This window comes from Coptis chinensis, chromosome 2 (genome assembly GCF_015680905.1).
Source record: "Coptis chinensis isolate HL-2020 chromosome 2, ASM1568090v1, whole genome shotgun sequence".
Classification (NCBI taxonomy): Eukaryota; Viridiplantae; Streptophyta; class Magnoliopsida; order Ranunculales; family Ranunculaceae; genus Coptis; species Coptis chinensis.
The window spans coordinates 65,176,832-65,185,640 of NC_141457.1; the positions used below are offsets into that span (position 1 = coordinate 65,176,832).

General features: G+C 35.4%; 1 long non-coding RNA gene and 1 pseudogene across 1 annotated transcript; both read right to left on the bottom strand.

Moving 5' to 3' along the window:
• Positions 1-2,583: 2,583 nt before the first annotated feature.
• Positions 2,584-3,012, bottom strand: LOC147517193 (large ribosomal subunit protein eL38z/eL38y pseudogene; annotated as a pseudogene).
• Positions 3,013-5,616: 2,604 nt separating this feature from the next.
• On the bottom strand, positions 5,617-6,759 carry LOC147517194 (uncharacterized). Its single transcript, XR_015213818.1, has 3 exons — positions 6,026-6,759; positions 5,885-5,936; positions 5,617-5,799 (listed from the first exon to the last, which is right to left on the bottom strand). It is a non-coding gene; the product is annotated as an uncharacterized LOC147517194 (long non-coding RNA).
• Positions 6,760-8,809: the final 2,050 nt, after the last annotated feature.

The following is an 8,809-nucleotide window of genomic DNA, read 5'->3' on the forward strand; positions in this document are numbered from 1 at the left end:
AACAAGTGACACAGGCCATAAATTATCAACATGTTAAAATTTTGTTAAACTCCTACAGTCAAAGTTTGTTATTTTGCTTCAATTTTGTAACTCCCGTAAGTTGCTGATAGTATCTTCATGGTAGTTTGACTGTTCATGTGTCACATGGTTTGACATTATATGTGTTTAGCTGTGAGGATAATTTTAACGTTTATGTAGGATCTTACTTTGCTATATTGATATTTCTTCATATATATATGGCTATGTTTTGTGTGGAATCTTATGTCACTAATTATATTATTTTGTTTTGTCTACCTTGGTAGGTAATTGCTGATGGTAACTTCAATGTAGTATGACCGTTGTAACAAATATTTAACGCACAATATGGCCATATTGGCGGGAAACCTTTTGGGCGGGAAAATATTGATATATTACACTACAAGAAAAAAAGGCTTTATATTACTGTTAAAAAACAGTCTTTTGTCACTGTTTTTTTTTCCAAAACCGTGACAGAGTGAGAGTCATTTTTTTTTCCCAAAACTGTCACAAATATTTGTTCCAGACTAGCCTCTCTCAGCCATTAAAAACGGTAACAACTACTCAAAAACCGTCACAAAAAAAAAACGTATCTTTTGTGACAGTTCTGGCAAAACCGTGATAAATGTTATAATTTTTTTCAAAAAAAAAAACTGTATATATTTGAAAACAAACATTTCACATTGAATTAGACCTGTAACAAATATACACCTGAAATATAATCCATTAAAATTCAAATAGCATTCATAAATGTTAACTCCATTGAACATTCCAATAGCAAAAACAAACATAAGACTTAGGTAATAAATAAATAAGTACTTAATAATATACAAATGAATGGATTAGGAAAGAATTGTGACTAAGTCACATTCACGTCAAATACTCATGATTAGTCTTCATCATAGTTCGAAAGACATTCTTAGAGGCACCGAACAAACTAAGAGCTTTGACATCTATCCGAGGTAGAAGTCTTCTTGCTGGCCAGAAAGTTTCTTGATCTGCAAAAGTTAAAACTATAAGAAATAAAAACTAATAAACTAAAGATCAAACAAGGCTTGGGCAGCTACCACACTACAATACTAGGTTATCTTCATTGAATACCTAGCGACCATTGTTGATCCCACCAAATCTTAAAAATACTAAAGATAAAGTGAATGACAAAAAAATCATTTACTTGACTTTAATGATTATTCAAGTAAAGAGAACTGCAAAACAAATAAAATCCATATAACAATTGCTTCTAATCTTTAGTGAATAAGAAAATAGGGTTGTACAAAGTAAGATAGCGACATTTGTAAAAGTTGGACAAGGGGGGATCCTTAATTAACCATAGAACAAAGATGAAACCTCGCCAAGGACCAAACACGGTGTGCAACAATAGCCCACAGTGTACCATCACGACTACCATCTACAAAAGGTGTTTCTAGAAGTCACATTCCAGTTTAAATTAGATACAAGATTGAGTACTTTCTCGTGAGCGGTGGAGTTTTTGAATTATCTACATAGTCTTTACCCAAATTTGAAGTCAATCAAGAGATGATGTAACTTTTGTTAACATTTCTAAAAAAATAGTGTTTGATTAACTTTTGATTGCTACTTCTATGTTGTGGCAAACACAAATATATTTTGGGGAGGGAGGATAGAGCCACTCCCTTATTTACAGTCCTATAGAGTGACTCCATTCCACAAATAAGCTTCTTCGATGGTTAAATTTCGGTCCGCAGTTCTCCGACTCTTTTGAAAAGGTTAGAAATATTCAAATGGGCTGATTATTGTTAAATGATCTTCATGGTAAGGAGATAATCTCAACCAAAAATCATCCCCTCATTCAAGTTATAGGAAAGGCTCTATCCCTCCCCATATACTATAGAAACATTTTTATTTTATGTTGCGGCATCCGCTTTAATCCTCGACTCTCCTCTACTAAAATATTAGTCACTTCCTAGGGACACTAATTTAACTGCATTGATACCCGGTCAAAAGATGTTTCTAGAAGTCACATCCCTGTTCAAGTCAGATACAAGAATGAGCTCTTAGTCGTGAGTGTGAGTTCCTTAATCAACTCCGGCCAAAGCTGAGGAGTATGGTAACGGTCAAAAAATTCTTATGAGGATTCCTTAGATGTTGTGCAAATGAAGCTAAGATAGCCAGCATGTAATAGTTTGATTAAATGCATGTCTTAAAAGTTAAGATAATTACAATATGCACTACTTTCTAATGCTCATATGTCAGGATTAGAACCAAATACGTTCATTAGCCATGTCATAAGTCCACTAGAGAGTAAAAAAAAAAGACAAATATAAACCAGCACTAACAGAAATAGGGAAGAGTGCAAAAAAATTACCAGTCCTTGCAAGCTTCACACTGAATCATGAGATCATCAGGCATCTCGCATTTGCAATACCTTCAAATCAAATAAAAAAGAACATAAACCACAATCCAGTAAAAGCACAAACACCAAAATCTATATATTCATAGCACAAGAATTCTAAACTCACACTGCAACTCGATCAGGAGTAAATCATGACTGGTCTATAGGATTTAGCCCTCTTTGATAATTTAACTAACTTCTTTTTAACCAGTCAACATAATATCCATATATCTGAGAATTTAAAGAAATTAGCCCAACGGTGTTTTCCATTCCGATCTCTGCTGTCTAGAATTCAAAATCAAAACTTAAGTCATAACTCATTAACAATTCAACAAAGTGAACACAGGTGCAACATAACGATCCCATCACGACATCCATCTCCTTCCACTCTTTTAAAGGTCTTGCACACTCAAACCTGGTGGGAGAGACTGCTTTAGCTTATCAGCTTTCTCAGAATCAAACACACAAAGTGTGTACATATACTTGGAGCAACGAACCTTAAACTTGACGACATCCGTACTCTTCTTTATCTTAATAGAACGAGCATCCTTCCTTCTTGCAGTGAGAAGGAAATCCTTAATCTCGTGAATTTGCTTCGGCATTTCTCTCGTTGAGGGTTTCAGCAAGAGAGAAGATGTAACTAACTATTATAAGATAATTGTGAATTCCCTAACAAAATCATATGAGAACCCATACCTTGGTCGATTAAAGGGGATATTGTCGTCTGAGAGGTAGAATAGGTGTGAACACGTAAAAATCATACGCAAAATTCGTCTGTTCCCGAAAGAAAAATTGAATAGAACTCAAAATACGAAAACTTTTTAGTTCAAAATCGAAGAGAGAGATGAGAAGGAAGAACCAATGAACACTAATTAAGGACTTTGACACAGTTATTGGAAACCTAACGGCCGAAGTTAAGAGAGAGAGAGAGTCGTGGGAGATCGAGCATTTTTTTTTGGTAGAGGCACCACTACAAGAAAGCTGATTGTTAGCCACGGCCGAAAACTGTGGGTAAAAGTCTTTAGCCACGGCTATCGACTGTCGCAAGTCTGTGGGGTTTTGACCTGTCGGGAAAAGTTTAGCTACAGCTAATGACCGTGGATAACTGCAACGGTCCATGCTACAGCTCAAACCGTAGGAACTTCCCACTGAGAATGACCGTGGCAAAAGCCGTAGCAAGTCCCATAGAAGATGACCGTGGGAATAGCCATAGCAACTACCACAGCTCGTTGCCGTGGCATAAGCCGTAGCAAGTTCCACTGAGAACGACCGTGGCATAAGCCGTGGCAATCATTTCTATGAGGGATAATAGCCGTAGCAATTTTCGTAGCAAAAGTAGCTTTGCCACGCATATCTTTTTGTTATCTACGGACATTAGCTGTGGCTAAAACATTTCAGTTTTTAAAAAAAAAATTATCCTAGGTCCGCTTTTGCCTTTCAATCAAACTAATAATTCATCCATCCTATTAACAATACTACAAAAAACTGAAAGAAGCCACATATTCCCAATCAATATTTCTTTGCCGAAAAACAAATAGAGAGATGAATATTCATACAAGTATAAAATAATAATAATTAAAAAAATTAATCCATAGCATTTATGATCACAAGCTCAATATAATATGAATTTTCAAATATTTTTCAATACAATTCATCACCCTGTAAAAGTAATAATGTCTTAGTTCACCACGCGCATGTTTCTCCATTTCGTTTTATCATTCTCTTGCATTTCAATACCTTCGAAAAATGATTTGAAGCCTTAACCTTTTCACGAGCATCCACCTACATCCAAATGAATCATAAGGAAATTATATTAAAGTTAAAATCCCATAAGTCTAAAAGTCGGGACCTAGCTAAATGGTAAAAGCCATAACACATAGCAAGAGCATTTCTACGTGCTTGTGCAATTAAAACTTAATAAACTAGTCTGCAATGGGGGCGTGAGCGTACTCTATTATTTGTTTCCCATACATATGATCCTAACAGTCTTAGAAGCAGAGATGTAAAAGTTAAAACTTGTGGATCATCATTTGTGAGCAATAATTATGATGTCAGGATGCAACTTGAACAAAGGATGTGAAAAAGGAATGATACACTTTAAATGGTGATGCAAGAAGAATTATCACTTAATAGACTTGAAGGGTGCTTCCATAAAAGCAGACACTTCTTTATTCGATCCTCAATCGATGTAGCATCCAACCGCTTGTTCGAACAAAAACAAAGAGCCAAAGTGCGTGGACTGGTCAACCATTGAATTGGTGAAACCAATATAAATAATCAAGTATATATTAGAAGGGGAAAATTACATATAGCTAAAAACATGGGGGTTCAAACTAAAAACATCAAACTCAATACTATATCCTAGTGTAGTATTAGGCCACGCTTCAACATGGGGGTCTACTTGTAAAACAATACTTAAAGAAAAAATCGACACACCACAGAAAAACATTCTTGATCAATATTTGTTTAACCAATGTCATCTAAGAAAACTACATTATACGTCACAAAAATTTCAAAGCATTGCATGCCTAGAAAGTTAACTGAAAGAACTAAGGCATACTAATGCACCAGCAGAAAACATGTTGATGCGACACTAATGATTTATCCATAAATCAAAAAGAAAGTCAGATTTGAATCCACATAGGAAAATGTAGCAGTTACAAGCTCCACGGATATAGGAACACAACTAAGGATTATTGAACTCCCCAACCAGCCACAGGAGCTTTTGTTTTCTCTAACTTATATAATTTGTTTCTCCAAGAATTAGGAAAGTGACCAAGAATCCCAGTGAACCAATTGACACACAACTACCTCAGCTGAACCACACCCACAAGCTTCGACAGACAGAGCCTTAATAAGCTTTACATAATAAAGGTGAAGCATTTGACCAGTTGCTAAACGACAAGATCAAGCAAATGATTTTTAGTTCTGCATTTCTGCCTACATATTATGCAGCTCCAAGCTCTGTCAATGCAAGATAAAATTGTCCCGTTTTTTTTCTTTTTCCTGAATGAGCGAATTCAATGAGGTTTCTCAGGGAGAGATGAACAGCACCTCCTAATTATGAATGCTCAGGAGGGAATGGGTGCCATAGATTGCAATCATTTCTTCCAAGATAAAAGAAAAACAGAAAAAAATCATGTAATATAAGTGACATGTACTGTTTGTTCTAACAAAACTAATAGTCTATCTACTTTGGAAAACAAACTCTATCATAACCATAACTAGGCTACTCAGTATACATGATAATGCATGAAAATGAAACAACAGTTTATTTCTACAAACTTCTTTTCTTCTAAAGATTTAATTGATAGAGACAAAAGATTACCATGTGCATCCGTTGAGAACCCGAGGAAGAAACTCGCGCTCATATAAGTGGCTGAAAGGGCCATGACCAATATCGTGCAATAGTCCTATAAATTGAATAACCCACAAACAATCAGGATTACCAATCACCAAAAGGTAAAAACAAATCATTAAAACGGTAGAGCTGAACACCTGCAAGCTTCACCGTCTGTAAATCTATAGGTTCAACGCCAAGCTCTAAGCCCTACACACACAACAAAAACAACAATTTGAGTAAAATATACCAGGTCCCATGATAAATATTAGCATAGCATTTTCCAAATAGCTCCATACATGGTACTTTTGAAGTTTCTCAATAGCTTCACTAGCAAGAAAATACACCCCTAGTGAATGTTTGAACCGAGAATGAACAGCCCCTGGATACACCATATACACTAGACCTAAAACAAATTGAACTCTTTAATAGAAGGTTTTTAAGCCCATTAAGCTTTTCATACATAAGCAATATTACATTCCATAAGGTCAACAGTCTCACACCCTTTATTCAGGAAATAAGTTGCCACACCACCCAATTACTTTTTACTAGTTATTACTTATAACAGAAGAACATCTGAGTTTTCCCAGTTTACATGATATATACCACATCAGTTTTGCTTCACCTAATGCAACAAAGTCATGAAAAGGAAAAACCTGAAATGACACAAAATCCACACGGTCAATAGTCTCACACCCTTTTTTACAAGAAAAAATATTTCCTAATTAATGTAGAAATTTACCAAGTTGCTTTAGATCATGAAGCCTGCAATTGGAATGAACTCATGTCAGATTCAACATTATGATCACACAATTTGTGAAAGAAACAGAATAAGGCACATAACCAAACACTACATAAAATAAGTACACTTGCCTCTGAAACTGTTATATATCTACAAACTTCAAAGCGAGCTGCATATGCCCAAAATAAGTTAATTAAAAATTAGCTTTGTAAGTAATAGCAGATTCATGAGAATATTCACTATATATCATCTATTAAAAACACAGAGAGACCAAGAGCATCACAACAATGCTTATACACAATATCCCACTTAAATATTTTAAAACTACTCAAAATAAAATCTTTTGTAATTACATCTCTTCGATAAGGAAATTGTAGCAGAAACACCTACCAAAAAACCTAAAAAAACAACCTATTCTACTTCAAAAATCACACCCATTAACAAAAATCTTATTGTTCTAATAATTTGGTTTGGTGAATATTAACTTGTTGATAGTTTGGCGATGGAAAATCTTATTTAAAGTTGAGATAGAAAATTAATGCTATTTAAGGTTCTAATAATAGTTTGTTGTGTTTTGGAAATGGCATCCTCCTTAGATATTTTATAATACTCAAGCGTAACTATCAACAAACACTTTGTCAGAACCTTCAAGGAGTATTAAAAATTAAAAATTGTCACATGATAAAGATCAGTCATACCTCTTCAAGTGAAACCAGACTATTGACCAGGTTTAAGCTCTCACATGAGCACCAGTTGTAACACACTAACACTTAAAAGTTGAAGCCTACTTTAAACTTTTAGTTTCTTTTTCTTGTTGCCTGTACAATATTATTTAATAAATGGAGAGGAGAAATAGTAAAGATAATATATGGATGGAACCGATATCCTAAGTTCCAGACTAGGTCGGCCACTTTTAGCCAATCTTCATTACCTCTTAAGGTGCTAAGGTGAGCAGTACATAGCAAAATAACCCTACAAAGTTACAGTACAAAAGAATCCCAGTTGGAATCTATATGGAAGCAAAATTATTAATTAAATTTCACAGAAAGGGGTTGGAGAGTGAATTTGATTTTGATTACCGATAGTTTGGCGATGAAGATGATCGAAGGTAATGAATACGAAGAGTTCAGTGCCTACTCAAACGTCTTTTGAGTTGCCAAGAAGTCTGGAACAACAAAAAAAGGAACACCCATTACTCAATTTCCATCCAAAACAAAAAAAGAACCAACCTTTAATAAAACAAAAACTTAAAAAATAAAACTTTAAACATTACCTTTGATGAAAGAGAGAGAGATTGAGAGAGAGGTGATGGTGACGAGCTGTTAGAAAGGTGGTGGTGGTGCTGGTGGACAGAGAAGCCGATAAGAGAGAAGGTGAGAGAGGCGGTGGAAGAGGTTTGTCTAGAGAAATTTCTTGTTATACGTTTTTCCTTTTCTGATTTTTTTGGAAGAGGGAAATTTTGGAGCTCCGCGCCCAAACTTTTGGACCAATTTTCCAGCTATCCCGTCGAATTATTACCGTGGGTTAAAATCCACGCCTATCACATACTATTAAGATCTGATTCGATGGTTTGGGAATACCAATGGCTATGACTGTGGAGAAAGGTAGCCAAATAGTGACACGTCATTCTACAACTATTATAAGTATACCAACAGCTACCAACCATAGGAAATGATTCTATAGCTTGGAGCCGTGGCAAATGTTCCGGGTCATCTGTGGTCAAAGGCCTATTTTCTTGTGGTGCACGTACTTGGAAGTGTTTCAGGAGGTGTTGGAAGGATGGGGAAACCGAGCCCTAGGTTTCTAACTACTTTTACTTAGTGGGCTCTTGCTGTTTTTTTTTTTTTTTGGTAACTTGGGCTCTTGTAGTTAGGGGAGCGAAAAATACCTGGGTCTTCAGGACTGTCACATAAAGGCTGGGAATATGTAACTGTTTTTTAAGACCAATCACAAATTATGCTCCACAACCTAGAAAAAACTATTTGTCACACTTCTGGATATGACAGTCACAAATAGTTCTCCACACATATACACCTTCTTTAGAAGGAAAAAAAAACCATTTGTGACCATTTCAAAAACGCACGTCACAAAAAACTTCTTAAAACAGTCACAAAAACCCTTTTCTGCCATTTGTGACCGTTTCGAACAGAACAGTCACAAATAACATTTTAAAACAGTCACAAAAAGCATTTTTTCTACTAGTGTTAGTAGTCATTCAGACTTGTATTTCATTGGGTATTTCATTTCTATTTCTATTTTCTGTGTCCAACAAAATGGGTGGGGGAGAAGGTGAAGGTTCTAGCAGTAATAAGGCAACTGTAGATTCGGCAAGATTAACAGA